Below are 19,938 nucleotides of genomic sequence, written 5' to 3' on the forward strand. Positions count from 1 at the left end.
TGTACCCCAAACTCCTATTTGAGAGCACTTTTGTTTCTGCGTAAACATCACAAGAATGAAGTTGCTGCTGTGTTCTTTGCGAAGATCCTCGCCTCCCTTTCCTTTCAACTTTCCTGAACAATTTCCCCCCTTCAGGGACCATTTAAAGGATATTCTTTGATTTAATCTCTCATATAGACTTTGTATCACGATTATATTAAGGTATTGAATTAACAATATTAGATGAGATAAATATATATCTATTAAATAATATGGGGATTAGTTCAATCAGCAAAAGTATACACACTTTATTGTCGAAGGCTTTCACGGTCAGAGTTCATTGGTTCTTGTAGGTTATCCGGGTTGTGTAACCGTGGTCTTGTTATGTTCTTTCCTGACGTTTCGCCAGCAGCTGTGGCAGGCATCTTCAGAGGTGTAACACTGAAGGACAGCGTCCTTCAGTGTTACTTCAGCGTCCTTCAGTGTTACTCCTCTGAAGATGCCCGCCACAGCTGCTGGCGAAACGTCAGGAAAGAACATACCAAGACCACGGTTACACAACCCGGATAACCTACAAGAACCAATATATACACTTTATTTGTAGGTGGAAGAGAGTGAGGGGGAAGTCACTATATGCTTATTAGATTTTGTATTACTTTTATTAACTCTTGGTGTTGAATGTTGACTTTTACACGGATGTATTAAATGAAGGAAAACAATAAAATTTTTTTAAAAAAACACCATTTCCCCCCTTCTTTTGATGCAAGGAAGGAAAGAAACGTCTCACTAGATTTCACTGCATCTCAGATGTTGCAAATTAAATTAAAAAAAAAAAGGTCTGGGGCGGGGGAGCAGAAGAGGGCAATTGACCTCTGCGCCTGGACACATGGCGGTGGCGGTCCAGCCCCTCTCCCGTACATGGGCCCGGGGGGGGGGGGATGAAAGAGAGAGCGGCATGCTTTCCGAGCAGCCCGTCGCGCATGCGTGCCTCCCCCTCCTCTCCTCTCCTCCCCTCCCCTCCCTCCCTCCCCTGCTCGGCTTTCCCAACCTGAAGCGGCTGGCGGGGCGGCGGTTGGGAGCCTCGGTGGCTGCAGCTGCGAGCTGGACGATGGCCCCCTGGCTGAAGCTCTGCGCCTTCCTCTTCTCGCTCACCGCCGGCCTCCACGGCCAGCGCCTCGCCGCCTCGGCGGCGGGGACCAAGAAAGGGCCGGCGGGCGAGGCTTGCGGCTGGAGGGTAAGAAAGAGAGACGGGGGGAGAGACGGAGAGAGAGAGAGAGAGAGAGAGAGAGAGAGAGAGAGGGAAGGGGTTTGGGTGGCTCGGCGTTGCGCGGGGCTGAGCGGGTTCTCTCTGCCAACTCGCGCGGGGCGGGACGGGCGGTGCCAAAGTAGCCTGGGCGACCCGCCGCTTCTCGAGGGTTTCCCAATCCCCGGGGTGGGAGCAGCCGCAGGTGGTCTTGCTTGCTGCTTTTGCCCGGGCGGCTGGCCATTTCTGTACGAGGTGCAGCGGGATGGGGTTGTGCAACAAACCCTGTAAAAGACGCGCGCGCACACACACTTTCTCTCCTTTCTTTCTTTCCGATTGATTGGGGAAGTTGGCAGTTCCAGACTGTGGGGTGTTTGGGGCGGCGGAGGGTCGCCTTCGTGCTGAAGGGAGTCTGAGGCGGGGAAGGGCGAGGGGCAGAAGCCAACAAGTGTGAAGTCGCTCAGCAGGTCTTTTATCTGTCCCTCCTGCCTTCCCTTAACGAGACCTGCCCTGGGAGAGGGGATAAAAGGCGATTGCTTCGGCCTTTGTTATTTTAATGATTCCAGGCTGGTTTGGCTACAGGCCCGGTCATTAGACCGAAGGGGAAATGTGTGTGAGAAAGGTGATAAAAAGAGTGTTTTAGGGCTTTACCTTTTGTTCCTGTTACCGGCTTGCTACTTGCAAGGGTTTCTGCGTGGCTTTTCCTGAGCGTGACTCTTTTAAAGGGCCTTTCTTTGACTAGATCTTGTTTTTTTTCCCCTTTCTGTTCCATCTTCAGCCTTATTAAAGATTCCGGATGAACGCTTGTCGAAAGGCATGAGTGACTTTCATTGCCTCTCCCTTTTTGTTCGACTGTCAGAGAGATTTCCTTGGGTTCAGATCATAACACTGAGAGGAGGGGAAAAGTTACAGCAGAAAAACACAGCCCCTTCACCCCCCCTAAACCCCCACCCTGTGGAATCTATAGAGTACATGAGAAAAGACAAGTGTTCACAAAAATATTTTCAAAAGGGGGGGGGGGAAACAGTACAAACGCAGCCAAAGTTTTGTAAAGAACTTAACTTTCCACTGGATGAATTTGCATCTGGACTTCCATTAACTGATACGTCTAGATTGAAAGTATGTTCAGCTGCTGCTTCTGTTGACTGTTGCACATGGCAAAAGTGGTATTTTATTTGCATTTTTAAAAGATACCCATAGGCCCTGCAGATTTTAATAGCTGTTAAAACACTACACCTTTCCCCCCTTTGTTTATAATGGATATTAAGAAACATGGCAATAGTGAATTGTGTTTTCTGATAAAAACATGAATTGCATCTCCTTATTGTAAATGCATACACATTTCTTCTTTAGTCAAGCTTCCAAAAAACCTACCTTCAGATTTTTAAATGTATGATATAATGTGAAGAAACCATATTTTGTCCTGTTAAAGCAAACCTTAACACTGGCAAATGTAGTCTATATTTCAAACACTGGCAAATGTAAGTCTATATCTCCAATACATTATTCTGAATATGCTTTCCTTGGTTAGTGATTAAAACATACTGATGCCGCTTGTGTGGTTTTTCTTATTTGAGGACAAAAAAGTGCTGTTGGCTGCAGGATGGGACCCATTGTCTTTGTTGTGTAGTATTTATCTTGGGCTGCGTGTAAGTTTTGAATAGACTTGACATACTATTAAATGACTGATGGCCCCTGTAACACATTGTCTGCTCTGGGGCAAGGCAGCCTTTGATGTGCTACCCTGTAGGAAGTAAAAAGACTATTTGCTCTATTAAAATTCCTTGGTATTTCCTCTGTTTAACCACAGGCCACTTCCCTTCTGCCACTCTAAACACTGCGGGGACACTGACTGATTGAAAAGGCACAAGCCCTGAAGCAATTGTATTCCATTCAGACAGATATCCTTAGTGTAGCTTATTTATAATGATTACCATCTAGAGGAAGGATAGGTACAAATCTTCAAAAACAAAAGGAAAATAAAAGCAGTCTCCTTGACTGCTGAGAGTACATAGCAGAGTAAAGGGGTTGTGGATTGTAATATTTAACTATTGGTTTTATAATTTTCTCCACACCTGTAACCTTATTTACTCACTTAGTTGTTTGGGAATTTTTGCAGACAGTAGTTAAGAAACACAGGCTCACTGTGGAATTGGAAATAGTACTGAGAAAGTATAGGACCAGGTATTTCAAAACCTTGATAGATGTAATGTCTACCAAATGTGAAGCAATTTAAGGCTATGAAATGGAATTTGGTGTCCAGATGACCATCTTGTGATGCCTGAAAAGGAATACTTGGTTGCATAATGTTTTTTCAAACCAGGATCTGTTTTGTTAGATATGTGAAATTTTACATTGAGGCGGCATGCGTGCATTCATGTGCCCAAATAGAAGTGGAGCTTATAACAAAGTAAAGTCAGTGGGCCCAGCAATCCAAAACATAGGTGAGCTATGTTCCTTTGCAGAGGGCGGATGAGAACAGTCAAAAGAGCAAAGTGTATGTAATATCTTAAGGGGGGGAATTAAAATGTAAAAATTATTATGTCCTTTTTTGTAAAATGTAAAAAATTTGATTTTTTAAAATGTCAGATGGCATTTACTCTGGTATGTGTGCAATAGCACCCTTACAGCCTATCCCTTTGAACTGAGTCATATGTCTAAGTGTACATGCTTAGGGTTGTAGTACATGTCGTATTATAGATGCTGGCTAATTAAAGCTGCAAAGAACATTGTAAAAGGCTCTTTAATAAAGGCCAGCTGCTTTTTCCAGCAGCTACACGAGAGGAGGGCTTTGATGTGAACTTGCCCATTTAATTCTTCTTAAAAGATGGGACTTGCGCTTAGCATTTTACTAGAATATAATAAAAATGACAGAAGTGTAGTTCCTTACTGATGGACAATAAACTAAAATTGTTCACAGTTTAAATGTAAAACAAATTTTCCTTTTTCTTTGGAGATGCCAGAGGCTAAGATTAAAAGACTCAAATATCCTCTTCATTTAAAATTATTGTAAAATACAATGTCATGTTTTATCTCATTTTAAAGTATTCTCTTTCTGTCATGATAGTTCATAATAATATATGTAGAAAATTGTAGAACCTTGTTACTTGTTAGGCAAAAGTTGCTTTGCCTGACATCTTGATATGGTGATCCAGCAAGGGAAACAGACTGTCACACAGAGAGGTTGGGTACTGCGTATTGCAATGTCTTTTGGAGATCCAGTGCCGATAGGTGCTCATTGCGTTATCCTGAAGTATGTGCAAGTTTTAGAACAGATGATCATCAGCATCCGTTCTGAGAGTACTTATCTCCAGTGGGAGGGAGGTTAAGTGAAATGGCCTCATGTCCCTTCAATTGATGATCAGAGAAAGGGCAAGTGCTCATTTTTTAATAAAATGGAACGATGCTTGGTAACTGCACACTTTCCTGCTTTGTTGTTCAATATTTTGTTGATTGGAATACGTACCTTGAGGTTACTTTTCCTAAGTCACTTTCCATACACCTGTGAATGGGGAGCTGCATCAAACCTGCTAGCTCCAAGTGCTTTTTGTGTAATTTTTGGAAGAGTGTGTCCATTCAAAGAGTAGTGGCAGAGTTTTGGCCCTGAGACTCAGGTTTGGGGGCTCATACTCAGGGCTGCTTATTTAGTGCATTTTGGTCCTGTCCTTCCTCCAAGGTTTTGTCCCTCCTTCATTTGATTCTTAAAACAACCCTGTGAGGTAGAGAGAATTACTGGCCTGGAGCCACCCAGTAAAGTTTGTGGAAAACCCAGGTCTCTCTGATCCTAATTCAGTATCCTAACTGCTGCACCACACCTAATAGTTTGTTCTGAGACTTCAGCATATGCCTGTTCATGGTAACTACTGTACAAGTAAATTGGAGGTGTAAGGAAGTAATCTGGCTCTTAACAGCTCTGCTACATTTTACATTTAACACATTGTTAATTTTTTTAAAAATCTCAGTTTGTGGTGAATAGTCTGTCTTTTCAAATCCACATTGTGACTACCTGCCTTCATAGATTCCAGAATGTACAATTTCTAGTGGTGTGTGGAGGTATTACCATTAAGACTGCTGTTCAGCGTGGCATCACTAGGCCCCATCCCATGAGTCTCACAATTTGGGATGCTGGTGTCCTGAGAGCCCTGCTTGTGGACTCTTTCACAAACTGTACAAAAAGTGTATAGAGACTGGGAAGCTGTTAGTGGGTGCACTCCTGCACCCCCTGTGAGCACAGTGTGTACATATTTGGCATTTATAAAGTACGGCTCTCATATATATCTTTAAAATAAGTTTACTTGTGGCACTGAGTTGTGTTAACAGAAAAAAGTCTTCCTACTTTGCCTCAAGATATCATAGAATCATAGAGTTGGAAGGGACCACCATATGTTAGGGTCCAAGATGGTGATACTAGTTTAGGTGGGCAGAAGGATTTCACTGTTTCCATTCCCAGTCTGTTTGTATGGTAGAAGCCAAAGCTGCAAGGTTCTTATGTGGTGAATGAATAGAATAGCAGAGGCAGGCCTTGCTGACTGGGAGTTCAGGAGGCACCTGCCCATTTTAAATGTTATACCTTCTTTGCTCTGTGTGTGTGTGTGTAAAGTGCCGTCAAGTTGTAGCCGATTTATGTTAACCCAGTAGGGTTTTACAAGGCAAGAGATGAACAGAGGTGGTTTGCCATTGCCTGCCTCAGCATAAGGACTCTGGTATTCCTTGTGGTCTCCCATCCAAGTACTAACCAGGGCTGCCACTGCTTAGCTGCTGAGATCTAACAAGATCACCGCCTCTTTAATCTGAAGGCATGGAAACAAGGAATTGGACTGCAGGCTCCATCACTGAGGTGGCAGGGCAGTGTTGCCCACCTTACTTTGGGTGACTTTAGAATAGCCTCTATTCAAGGCGGATGTGAGTTTGTTTTGCCGAGAAAAAGAACCTTTTTCCCCCCTTGCAGAAGAGTTGTTAGCTATGGAGCTGCTAGGACTGCCCAAGAAACTGTGTTAACCCTTTCCCACCCGGGCCGTGGAGAAACGTATTCCCTCTGTACTGCAAGAGGTCTGGGGCAGAAGTGGTGACAGTGGAGGGGTTAAAGGGGGCAGGGCCAGAATGCATGGGGGGTAGTTCTTAGCCAGTGTGTCCTCATTTCATCCCTGCAGGCGGAGGTAGCAGGAGCCGGCTGTAGAATCCGGCCCCGACCATGTGGCGCAGGAGCAACTCTGGCGTGCGGCTGGATGGTTACTCCCAGCTGATGCAACAGACTATCTTGTACCACCAGGTGGGCAAATGCGCCACCAGTTGGATGCCTGCCTGCTTGCCCGTGCACGGGGCGGTCATCTGGGGCAGCTGCCTGCTTGGTGGGCTAATTTTTAAGTTGATAATTTTGTATGGCCCGCAAATGATGTTGTAAGTATCCAAATGGCCCTTGGCGGAAAAAAGGTTCCCCACCCCTGCTTTAGAGGGAAAATTACTTGAAGGAGATATCGGAAGGAAATGGATTTGTAGGAAGGATATTTTCAGGGGTGGGGTTGATGCTTGGGGCACAAACCCCACCACTGTTTTGTGTGTGTTCAGCCTGACAAAATTGCTTGTGTCTTAGCCTGGCTAGCTTGCCTTCTATAAACTGGATGTTGCAACATCAAATGTTGGCTCAGAGGTATGTTTTGTTTGTGGCTCACAGCCTTCCTCTGCCTTGGGTATGTTGTTTGCCTAGGGTTATTTGCTTTGGGTTCAAAGCTGTTGGGAACTGGGTTCTTTTCCTGCTTCCCCACAGCATCATGGTCTGTTAATGCACCTTCCAGGTTTTCTCTGACTTTCTCAGATCTTTCCCAAACCTGCTTCACTGCAAAGATTTGGAAAAGATTGCTGCAAAGACTGGATGGCTGCCATGTGAACAGCAAAGTTCTCTCAGTCCTGCCATTTTCCCTGCTTCTGCAGTGGCCATTTCCCCTCATACTACCACCAGGGAGCTTTGTTTTTAAAATTAGTAACCAAATATCATATTGTTATAACCATCTGTTTATTCATGTTCCCTAAATACCCAATACTTTTTTAAAAAGTCTGTAGCCCCTTTCCTTGCAGAGATATGCGTTTCAACTTATATTTCTGCGATGAAAGCGGTTAGAACCTTACTTTTTGAACATATGAACACACGAAGCTGCCTTACACTGAATTAGACGCTTGGTCTATCGAAGTCAGTATTGTCTACTCAGACTGGCAGTGGCTCTCCAGGGTCTCTGGCAGAGGTCTATTCACATCGCCTACTTGCCTGGTCCTTTTAACTGGAGAGGCCGGGGATTGAACCTGGGACCTTCTGCATGCCAAGCAGATGCTCTACCACTGAGCCACGGCCCCTCCCCTAAAATGAAAAAAATAAATAAAAAAGTGAAAGCTGGGAACTCGGAGAACCTGATAACACAGATTGTTATAGTTCAATTGCCAATTTAAAAAAACCTGGAAAAGCCCCAGTTGTGCAGGGGGGAATGGCACTGCGGAGGGACTGGGGCAGGGAAACCTGGAACGTGGAAGTTGTATCAGCAACGGTGAGGAGAATTCACAAGCCCCATGTGAAAAACAGTCAGCATTCTAGTTCCATGGAACTTCTTCTAGAAGCCCCCACACAGGTTGTGAAGTTGGTAGCCTCTTCTGTTACTCCTAGTGCCTGGCTATCATGCCTTTTGGAAAGACTGCATGCCAGGATTTCTTGGCCTGTGCCTGGCAGTCCTGGGAGCTTTTTTGGGGGCAGGACCTGGGAAAGGGAAGCATCATGAATGCTGTAACACCACAGCTCCCCCCACAATGCTCTAGGAATACCCCCAATTTCTGTGGCAAAGACCACAGAGATAGGGGAAATTTCTAGAGTGTCACAGAGGGGACTTTTCACATCACTTCCAGACAATCACCCAGAAGTGATGCCACAGAATCCATGCTGTTGTTCATCCTCTCCATTTTCTCCCTTAGCTCCAGTACTCAAGTGCAGGCAATGGAGGGTGGGGCAGGAGCTTGCCCTCTGCGGGTGAGCAAATGGTAAGCCTGTTTTGTACTCAAAGCTTGGATATAGGGCAAGAAAGAAGCTTTGGGAGGGTAACTCTCAAGGATGATGTTGTGCCAGGGCTTGGCAGGCTTGTTGTTGTAGCAGCCTACACCAGGAGTCACCAGCAGCCCTGAATGAGTCCCAAAACCTACTAGTAATTTCTACAGAATTTCCCTGGGAGGCCATTCTGATTCATTTATGCGCATACTAAAACTAGCTGTTTTCCAAGTTTTTGAAAATGAAAATATTTTACTGAAAATGTCATTTTAATTTTGGTGGGAGTAGAGCTTTTTGGGTGACTTTTTTTTTTTAATGAATGTGCATACCTTCCCCTACAGTAACATTGGTCTGCTTAAGGAATGTTTTGTTTGAATTACCAAGGCTAAGACTGTTAAACTATTTGCATTTATATTACAATGCTATTCTTGCCTGTGTCTTTGCCACAACCAAAAGTAAACATAAAGTGGGTTTTTTTGCAGTCAGTTTTGTGTGACAAATACTTTGTTTGAATTCACTTCATTAGCTGCACTATGTTTTCCCATTGATATGGTAAATGCTAGTTCTAGCTATAGAACCAGCATGGTGTAGTAGTTAAAGTATCAGACTAGGATCTGGGAAACCCAGGTTCGAATCCCCACTCTGCCGTGCTGGGTGAACTTGGGCCAGTCACAGTCTCTCAGCCTCGACCCTGGCAAGTATTTGGATGGAAGTCCTCCATGGAATACCAGGGGCATGTCTCTTGCCTTGAAAACCCTATGGGGTTGCCGTAAGTCAGCTGTGACTTGACAGCAAAAAATAAGTTCTAGTTATAATGAGAACCTAAGTAAATCCAATTACTTTATCATAAGTATATGTAAGACTACACCCTTGGAGCGCTTCTAAAACTGTACATAGTCTACTCGTACATTATAAGCTCCCATTATGTATCTTGCTTAAGAAGGGTTGATGTGTCTACTCATTACTGTGATCCTCTATAACTTGCCTTTTCTGGGTTTGGGGGAGAATCTTTCCACAATGTAATAAAATGTTGACTAGGAGTTCCAATGTTTTTGCATCATATGCTCTTGAAGCCCTCTGCCTGCCATTCCCTTCTGTAGTACATGAATAACTCAGCCAGTAGCAGAGAAGCTCTTGCAGTGAGAGTTGCTTAGCCAATGGGATCAGAGCCGCTGTGGTGGTAGAAAGAGCGAGCAAGTTGCAGCTGACCTATGGTGACCCTTTAGGGGTTTCAAGGCAAGAGACCTTCAGAGGCGTTGCCACTGCCTCTCTTAGAGTCCTGACCCTGGACTTTCTCAGTGGTCTTCCATCCAAATAGTAACCAGGGCTGCACCTGCTTAGCTTCCAAGATCTGACGAGATTGGGCTAGAGGCAGAGCAGCTAGCCAGCGTCAAACAGAAGCCCTTCAGGCTGCTCTGGCTTTCTGGGATAAGTAGGCAATTGAGCCAATCAGTGATAGAGGCTTGATCATTACAGTTGCACCTGGTTTTCCAGTGGAAGCGCTTGTTGATGGGATGGGTTCTGTCTCTCTACCCAGCAAAGTTTAAAGCCATCCTCTAACTTTTGTTTAGTGCCCTGACCTGGATGGCCCAGGCTAGCCTGATCTCATCAGATCTCAGAAGCTAAGCAGGGTCAGCCCTGGTTAGTATTTGGATGGGAGACCACCAAGGAAAACCAGGGTTGCTGTGCAGAGGAAGGCACTGGCAAACCACCTCTGTTAGTCTCTTGCCATGAAAACCCCAAAAGGGGTCGCCATAAGTCGGCTGCGACTTGAAGGCACTTTACACACACACACAACTTTTGTTTCTTCTGTGTTTCATAGATCTCATTGGGATTCCACAGGTCTCGGTACAAAGTGGCTTTTGCACACCTCTTAGATATAAAGCTTTTATTTTATTTTACAAATACTGCACTGTCTAGCCTGTTGTGTGACTTAGTGCCATTTGGAAATCCTTGGAGATTTTCATGTATTTGAAATACTTATTCACTAAAATGCAGCAGAGCTCTGGAAACCACATTGCATCAAATTATTGTCTGCATTATTTTGGGAGCACTTGTGCAGCACAGGACCACTCAGCCTTAGTGTTCTTTGGTTTTGAGGCCCAAAGATTCCCCAACCCATGAAGCTGGACATATGAAGCTGCCTTATACTGAATAAAACCATTGGTCCATCAACGTCAGTATTGTCTACTTAGACTGGCAGTGGCTCTCCAGGGTCTTAGGCAGAGGTCTTACACATCACCTACTACCCGATCCTTTCAGCTGGAGATGCTGGGGCTTGAACCTCGGACCTTCTGCTTAGCCAGTTCAAAACCCTAAATGCTTATCCAGGCTTTCTTCCTTCAATATGGAAGAGAAGCATTTCCTGTAGAGTTCCTTTTTCTCCCCTCTTCCATCTATAGGCCTTTATGGTATTTCTAAAGAAATATGTTGGAAAAGAACGGAGAAATACAATTGTGATCTATGTATCTGTTCTTTTTTGTGGCTAGTAAAGTGATGAACTTAAACAGTAGCTGTACGCTAATTATGAGGACCCCCCCATAATATATGCAACTATCAAATAATGAAAGCCTCAGGGAAGTTAATATTCTACTTATTTCACTGCAAAGTGTTTCTACTATTTAATACTTATAAGATAATCTGATCAGTTTTCATACTTTAACTTATTCTGTGTACTCTTAATTCTTTTTCTGGTAAACAAATATTGAGTTGTTAGCAATATGTTTAAATTATGTAGCATATATAATATGTATTGAAAGTTTTTTTAGGATGTTCAAGGTACAGTGTAAGATTACTTGTTTTTCAATGGCCTTGCAAGTTTTTGGATTCAGTGAAGGACAAAGCAGTTTAATCATCTTAATTATCAATTCTTACTGCTGTTTTAAAGAGAATATGATTTAAAGGTAGTGTGGAAGTGCATTCAGTGGGTTGCCATGAATGGATTCAATGATAAAGCAAAGCCTGCTAGAGCATATTATCTTAGTGGGTAGCCTTCAGTTTTAATTTTGAACCCTCCTCTGTCTCCAGTGGGAGGGACTAGATACCTCTGATCTTACTTCTGACCATATTCAGATCCAGCCAAGCACTCAGTGACTTCCCTGACTTTTTTTGTACATGGCTGTGGGAAAATTCCTGGTTGGCTGGCTATGAATTAATGAAAATCCTTAGAATGCTTCACTAATGATAGCTCCTGTGGCTTTAAAAAAATGCCATTGCCTTTTTTAATTTGAAGGGGGTCATGGAGGTTTGCAGAAACTAAGAAAAGGTAACATCTGGTTGTGCTCTGCTGATGGCTGCTTTTGTGTGTTGAAAAAAAGTTATGGTGTTTCCTCAGCATCAAAAGCTTTCAAGGTGATCCTCGTAAGAATTCCTTGTAAAATGCCCCCACACTCAAGCTGTGAGTTCTAATTAACAGTACTCTGCATTCTGAAATGCTGAATCTTACTGTTAACTCCCAGATTTTTAATACTTTAATCCCAAAGGATTACTTAACTATGCTAGTTTAGATAGCAGGCAGATCAGTATTAGTTTTAAAAAAGTTTTTCCCCCTAAGAAATTTGAGAAGTCCAAATTACCAAGTAGTTAAAGTAATTATCTTATAAAAATGCTAGCTGAAATCAAACTTTTCTCACTTAAATAAATCTGGAATGTGTGGTGATAACCATTTTGCATGCTGGGCCTAAGATACTTTAGAAACTAACACTGTTCCATTCCAGTCTCTGAGAGCCACTAAGGATACTGTCTTAATTATATTATCTATGCAGCCGGTTCAGCAATAAGAAAAATTGCATCAGGTTCAGCCAATAATTGCACAAAGAATGTAATTCTTTGTAATTGCTTCCCAGTTATGAAAATTCCTTCTGCCAAAGTTCAAGCCTGAGCATTTTTCAGAAACCTTGTGAAACCTATGTGTTTGGGCTAGCCCTTTGGGACTCATGGTTAACTTGATGAGCAGTTGAGGCATGTAATTGAGCTTGATGAAATCCTATTGTTTTGCTAATGTTCATTTTTATTACCTGCCCCAAGCTTTCAGAATGCTTCAATAATGCATGATGTTTTTGTAAGGTGAAGTCTTGACATGTGTCAGGAAGGAGAAGGCATGTGAAAAGGACAGGGCTGCTGATGTCTGCTTGTGCAGAGGTGCTAGGCCTTCTTAGCTGTGGAGTGCCAGCCATAAAAGACACATACAACAAATGAAGTTGCCTTATACTGAATCAGACCCTTGGTCCATCAAAGTCAGTGTTGTCTACTCAGACCGGCAGCGGCTCTCCAGGGTCTCAGGCAGAGGTCTTCCACATCACCTACTTGCTTAGTCCCTTTAACTGGAGATGCCAGGGATTGAACCTGGGACCTTCTGCATGCCAAGCAGATGCTCTACCACTGAGCCACAGCCTCTTCAGTTATTTGGTGGTGGAAAGTGCTGTCAAGTCACAACTGACTTGTGGCAACCCCATAGGATTATCAAGGCAAGAGACACAACTTTTATACCGCCACTGGGCACTGGCTGAAGTACACCAGGGCCAGGATCAGCCATGCTTTCCTACAGTAGGCCAGCAGTGCCATCCTAAGCAGATTTACACCATATGTAGATTTACACCCTTCTAAGCCCCAATTTGTATGTTGGAAGTAGGTGGCTGTCCTTTGCCCTCTCATCCAAAAAAAGTGAACCGGAGCCACTTCCATGGTACCTACTTGTGTGGAAGCCCAACTGGTGTGATTTATTTCTGTATGAACAAGCACTTTGTGTGTCCTTTGAAGGGAGGGTTGCACTCTGCTAAGATTGTAGGCAGAGATGTGCAAATAAGAGTGAGTGAATTTAGAGATGAATAAGAGGTGGGCAAAAAGAGAGACCAAATTCAGGCAGGATATGGAACTCATGGTTGATTGATTGGGGGAGGATTGTGTGCCCAAAATTTCTTGGATACAAAACCCTCTGGTGATCCATTGTCACTTCTGTGAAAGTTTGCTTTCCTTCCAACCTTTGTTGTTCTCATCAACACTAATGCATCTTTTCCAAACATGATTAACAAAACTTCAGTTATTTGGTGTAAGAAAGTGCTGTCAAGTCATAGGTGACTTATGGCGACCCCGTAGGGTTTTCAAGGCAAGAGACGTTCAGAAGTGGTTTGCCATTGCCTACCCCTGCATGACGACCCTGGTATTCGTTGGAGGTCTCCCATCCAAATACTAGCCAGGGCTGACCCTGCTTAGCTTCTGAGATCCGATGAGATTGGGCTAGCCTGGGCTATTTGCCTTTAAAAAACGCTGCACATGTGCTGTAGGTCAAATTATTCAGATTCATGCAAACAGACCCAAACAATGCTTACTATAGTATTGAAGTATTAAAATAATGCTTTTTGATACTCATGGAAGTAGTCATTATGGGGAGGGTTATAGCCCCTAATTTGCAGTTGTAAGCTGAATATTTGATGGTAGGAAATGTTGCTTTATAGCCTACCTGGACTTGGGGGGTTCAGGTAACCTTTGGTAGGTTATATTTGGGCATCTACTGCCCCAGTCCATAAATCCAGTCTTCTGAAGCTATAATGTTTCAAGAGACTTCACAGGCAGATTTTCAAGTTTTATTTTATTCTTGCTGAGTGTTTATTTTTGTACCCAGCCATGAAGGCTTTCAGACCTTTACAAAATGCAAGCCCACTTAGTATGGTACTATTCTGACATAAACAAAGAGGGCTGTTTTAAAGGTTGTAAATCAAGAGGGAACTTGGTTAAACTCCAGGCTTACTTTGCAAGTAAAATTTCAGCAGGATCTTACTAAAAACTGCTTTAAAAAATCCAAAGGATCTTCAGTAATGTCAAATAAGGATCTTTGTTTTAGATCTGTCCTCAAAGTTAGCATTTCTATCAACACAATATCCTCTAACAAATAGGCCAGTGCCTGATATGCTACTGATCTGGAGTTAAGGGTCCTTCTAGATTACCAGCACTTCTAATTTGTTTTTAGGTCTTGAGCGGTTCTCTGATTCCCCTGCCAAACCACTCTGTTTCCTCATCTAATATGTTTTAGCAATTCTGTAACAAAATAATTCACAAGTCAGGGAAACAATTCCTTTTAAACCACTATAACGGTTTGGTAATTACAAAATAAACCTTCTGAGTTAGCAGTACAATGTTAAAGTCTGTCAAACCAGGGTTATCAATTATCATGATCCTGTATTTATACTTGTTGGAGGTAGTAGTCTGTATTTACATCTCTGTAATTATATTTTTACTTTATCTTCTGACCAGAATGAAGTGTAAATCACAAAAAAAGTTAAAATGTCAGCAAACTCTGGCCCTTAACATGTGACAAGCTCTTATTGTGAGCTGTTTCAGAACAACAGTAGAAACAAACTCCCATCTTTTATTCATAAGGTTGGGATAATACCAGAGGGTACAGCTTAGGTATCTCCAGATAGTTGCGTTTCTAAGATTAATCATGCCATTGACTTTTTGAGGAAGGACCACTAGCTGTGAAATGTCATGCAGAGATTTTAAATGGAAGGTTCAGTTTGTTAAAGAATGAACTGCAAAGACAGAACTTCCTTTTTATGACTGTTTAGCAGTAGATGCAAGAATCAAAGGCAAAAATTGAATGAGAGGATACACCCCCATATTACTCCAAAAATTTAATAGGTTTGAATAACTACATTCATTCCATCTTAGTTATGTTTGATGTGAGTGTTATTTGTTTTGCATGTTGATTCCAGAATGTAGTTGTGTGTGGTGTATTTTGTGTTGTGTTTGTGTTTCTGTGTAAAGAATGGTTCAGTTTGATTTTCTTCTTTGCAATTTTTGTACAGTTGCACTCTGAAAGCCAGTGTTTCCATATAGCTATCTTCCTATTTTGTACTAGGAATACAAGCATACATGCAGTATGTAGCACGCACAAATACTCAAGTCACTTATAAATTCCCCACTAATTTACGATAGGTGTGGATTAGATTTACAACTTTTGAAATGACTTTGCCTTTGAAGGGATGTGTAGAGTTTCTCAGATAACAGGCTACAAGGATAGTTTCTTTTTAGCAATCTTATCACAGGTAGGATCAGTCTTATCACAGGTGGCATTTGCTACCAAAACAGGTGGGACTGCACATATAGTGTGGCTTGGATCCCATGGTAGGCTTTTACTAAAGGGAACTGGGTGGTTTTCACCAGTTTCCTCCTGCTGCTGCGGGCCTCTGATTTCCCCCATGCTGTTTGGGGAGGGGACCCCTTGTCCTCCAGGAGCAATATTTCATGATGGGCTGTGGTGGGAGGGGTGAAGATGAAAAAGTCTAAACACTGTATTTAAAAGATCTGGAATATATACTGTATATAAGTCATTTCCTCGCAAGTGCTACTTCCCACACATGCACACACTGTGGCTCAGGGGTAGAACATCTGCTTGGCATGCAGAAGGTCCCTGATCCCATCCCTGGCATCTCCAATTAAAGGGACTAGGAAAGTAGGTGATGTGAAAGGCCTCCATCTGAGACGCTGGAGAGTTGCTGCCAGTCTGAATAGACAATACTGACTTTGATGGACCAAGGGTCTGATTCAGTATCAAGGCAGCTTCATATATTCTCAAGAATAACCGCTTTGCTTTGGTTAAAAAGGGAGAAAGCTTTCTCTTTTTTTTGTTCTACAGTCCTAATTTCTTCTTCATTGTTGAACTGACATTACACAGTTACCTAGAATTTTATTATTGTCAAATAATCAATATCAAGGACATTTAAATTTAATTTTCTGAAGAAGTCTTGTGTGTCTGCTTTTCAATTCAGGCATTTCCCACATCCCCCTTCCCCCGTAGATCAAAGCAGTAACCTGTGCCTCTGTTTTTGTTACACACATTGACAGTCTATGGATAACATTACATTTTTTCAGCATGAAACTGAACACTCCAAATCCCTAAAGCAGTCTCAAATGTATGGTTAATAAAAGAATTTATTGTACTGGATGTCATCTGTTATATCACTCTGGGAACAAACCTGGCAGTGAGTGGACAGGAAATATTTCCATCTCAAATCGCTGCAATCTTTTCTGGTCTAGGGCAAAAGTGTCTGATTTCAGCAAAGTCACTGAATAGCTGTGTAATTAAGGCATTTTTGTTGGTTAAATGTGTGTTATCACTTTTCAAACAACAGTAGGAACTTTTTTTGTTTTGTTCTATGCACTTTAACCTAAGTGCAATGTTTATATACCTTTATAGATGTTGTGTCTGCTGCACTGTGAACACAGGACTTTTTTTTAATTGCCAGAGTGAAGAGTGTATATTTCCAGATAAACATTCGAGCATTCCCTGGAGAAGAGCAGTAAGATAAGATTGTGAATGACAGCCAAGGCACTTCACAGTTTTAAACTGCTAAATTTGTAATTGGTTACTTCCTCGGTGGAAGAATAGGAGGCTTTGCTCCTGTGTAATAAGCAGGGTCACTTGATCTAAGAGTTATAACAAACCGCTCAAATAGCCCCCCCCCCTAGAAAATAGCCCCCACAGAAACAAGTTAAGTGCAAATGAACAGTAAAAGCAGTCAGAATGAAGCCTGACAACTGTTTTTAGTATTTAGGAATTTGATTCTGAACCTGGTCCCAGACTGAAAAATCTACGTGATACGGCCAGGAACAGATTGGGGGGGGGGGGATTTCTACAAACTCATAGGAACCCCTAGGTTTGCAGAAAAATCTGAGGAGAAAAAAGGGGGGTTTAACCTCCCTTCATGGTTGGCATAGTATGGTTGTCCAGCAACTAAGGCATTTTGGGGGAAAGAATGATCAGCTGATAGGAGCGGGTAGAGAAAGTGGCAATAAGAGGGAAGGAAAAGGGAAGAAATCACTGGGGAAGAGATGGCATTGCCATTCCTCATAAGTGTTAGTGCATCCCCGGCTTGTGAAGTGCTATTTTAAGATCAATTCCTTGGGCAAAAAATGGGATATAATTTCACTCAACACTCCCGGCACCAATACAAAGGGAAAATGAGATTTTTTTGTATCCATCTGCCAATACTTTCGAAACCATTGACTGTTCGAATGTAGAGCAGAAGGCATCTTCAAAGCATGAGTATGGCATAAATGTTTTGGGGATTGAGGTTGCAGGGGAGACAGCACAGTTGCTAGCTCCTTGTGACTGGTTTTGAGACCTGAGCAGGATTGCTGAAAGCTGTCACCAAGAGTTTCTCCTTGATTTGAACTGCGATGAGGGAAAGGGGGGGAAACAGTGACCTCTCCACAGCAATTGTTGTTTTAAATTTGAAGGTTGAGTAAGCCTCCTAATACTACTTTTAGACTTGCCTACCTATGGAATGAGAACCAGCGTGGTGTAGTGGTTATGAGCAGCAGATTCTAATCTGGAGAACCAGGTTTGATTCCCCGCTCCTCTACATGAAGCCTGCTGGGTGACCTTGGGCCAGTCACAGTTCTCTCAGAACTCCCTCAGGCCACACGGAGGTGGGCAGTGGCAAACCACCTCCAAACGTCTCTTGCCAGGAAAACCCTGCAGGGTCACCATAAGTCCGCTGTGATTTGACAGCACTTACCACCACCACCACCTATGGAATGGCATGACTTTAAAAAAAACTTCTTTTAACTCGAAATGGCAACCATTATATGAAAAATATTTACGTGTTTCAAGTTCTCTGACTTTTTTGGTGGTATAGGGGCTGAACCCTAAGGTAATAGCTAGCCTTAGAAGTTCGTTGTTTTAGAATACTGATATGGAAAAGGGTATGTATAGTTTAATTGTAATAGCCAATACTGGATTATTAACCACCTATTAGCGCTCCCAATTTTCTAGGTCTTTAATATGTAATTTAGAAGATTTATTAATTATCAATATAGGATTTTAATAGTGCAAGTCTAAAGTTAAAATTGAAGATAGATGTGTGTATCTAGTATTATATTAAAGCTTGGACACCGACACAGTGTTTTTTATTCTTTCCCCCCTTTTCCCTTTTTCTGTATCCTCTTATATAAAAATAAAAATATTATATATAAAAAACTTATTTTCCATTAGACCAGTCATGTGTGTCATGTTTGTGAGAGTGTGAAAGCAACCTTTGCTTAATCAGTATAATTTCCACAGAAGTGGGTGCCAGGTTTGGTAACCATTCTTCTAAGTCCCAGATACAGGTGATAGCCATCACCCTCTTGCTCTGCTTGTGAGCTTTATTTATCAAGGCACCTGGCTGGCCAGTGTTGGAGGGCTTGATGGACACTTAGATGTAGTTACCACTGAGATGGTGAGCATGAATCTGGGCTGTACCATGTCAGACTGTGGGTTGGGCTTGATGGACACTTAGATGTAGTTACCAATGAGATGGTGAGCATGAATCTGGGCTGTACCATGTCAGACTGTGGGTTGGGCTTGTGAGATTGTATTAGCACCTCTCCATTTAAAAGAAAATCATTCCACATAAACATCTAGCAAGTTGAAGAAAAGGGTTCTAGCCTAACGTCTTACATGATCTTTTTGTATGGGAGACTGCCCCACACTTGGAAATGGAAGTTGCATTTAGCTGGTTAATAGCCATAATAGCCCCCTCGTGTTTGCCCAAGGGCCCCATGGATTTTCTTAGTAACCCAGGCTACATATGTGATAGGACTGGACTAACACTTAATTTAACTAAAATTTTGAAAACTGTTCATGTTGTTCAAACCCTTTAAAGAATGATCGGAACTTCACTCTGTGTAACAATAGCTAGAAAATGTATCAAAGACCAGTATTTTTTCATTAATGTCTTATAAACTGCAATGTATGTATAAAAGCTGATCCCTTCCTCTGTCCATGTAAATGGAAGTTGACTTTGACATTGTGTTTCTGATTCATTGATTTCAGAAAAGCTTTTAACCTTCTGATGCCTATATCTTAATTTTCTGCTTTCTGAAGCTGTCCGTGTTGTCTTGTATTATATGAAACGAAATTGAAGAGAAAAGTTAAGGTGGAAATGATAGTCCTCCAACTTTGCATCTGTCTCTGAAGTCTTCCCTTCCCTCTTTCTGTAAGCCCCATCAACAAAGAAGCGTTGAATAACTGACTTAAGTAGGCATGCTCCTTCCCCCTCATTCTACTGTATCTGCTCTTTTGTTCAGGATGAAAAGTAGTTTTGTGTTTTGTCCTGTTGGAAAGGAAATTAAAGACATTAATTAGCACTAATAAATAGTCCATCTTACTGAGTTCTTATCAATTTAATCACATTCTTCCCCAAATAAACAAAGGAGGCATATAAATTTGGCTTCTTCTCTGCAAACAGAGATAGGTATAATGTGGTCATCTCTACTGCTTAGGTTTCATTCACATAAGTGAGATTCTTACAACACAGTTTCTTGCATGATAATATGAGTTGTCCTTTGTAAATTGACATGACTGGTAAAGGCAGAGTAGATAACTGTCATAGAAGATTTGACATATTTTTGGCAATATGAATACAATATAGTAAGGCAATCAAGTTAACTTGGGTCTGTTGAGTAACACAGAAGTTTAATTGCAAGACTACCTTCCTAAGACTCAGTGGGGAAAAAGTTATTGGTCATCTCTGAACATTCAGAACTATAACCAAACAATATATACTATATTACTAAGGATTAAAAACTACAAGAAAGCTTTAGTTCAAGAATAGCTTAGTGCAGTGGTTCTCAACCTTTTTCGAGTCGCGACCCCCTTTTACAATTGCCAAGTAACCTGTGACCCTCGTCACATTTGCATAAATTTGCATAA

The 19,938-nt window shown here is 42.2% G+C and overlaps 1 protein-coding gene across 1 annotated transcript in view; it reads left to right on the top strand.

The window, feature by feature from the left end:
* Positions 1–1,196: 1,196 nt before the first annotated feature.
* Positions 1,197–19,938, top strand: part of IL17RD (interleukin 17 receptor D) — a 79,950-nt gene continuing 61,208 nt past the window's right edge. The window contains exon 1 of the mRNA XM_056858242.1: positions 1,197–1,213. The gene's annotated coding sequence lies outside the window, so the exon portion shown is untranslated. The remainder of the gene's footprint in view (positions 1,214–19,938) is intronic.

This window comes from Euleptes europaea, chromosome 1 (genome assembly GCF_029931775.1).
Source record: "Euleptes europaea isolate rEulEur1 chromosome 1, rEulEur1.hap1, whole genome shotgun sequence".
Classification (NCBI taxonomy): Eukaryota; Metazoa; Chordata; class Lepidosauria; order Squamata; family Sphaerodactylidae; genus Euleptes; species Euleptes europaea.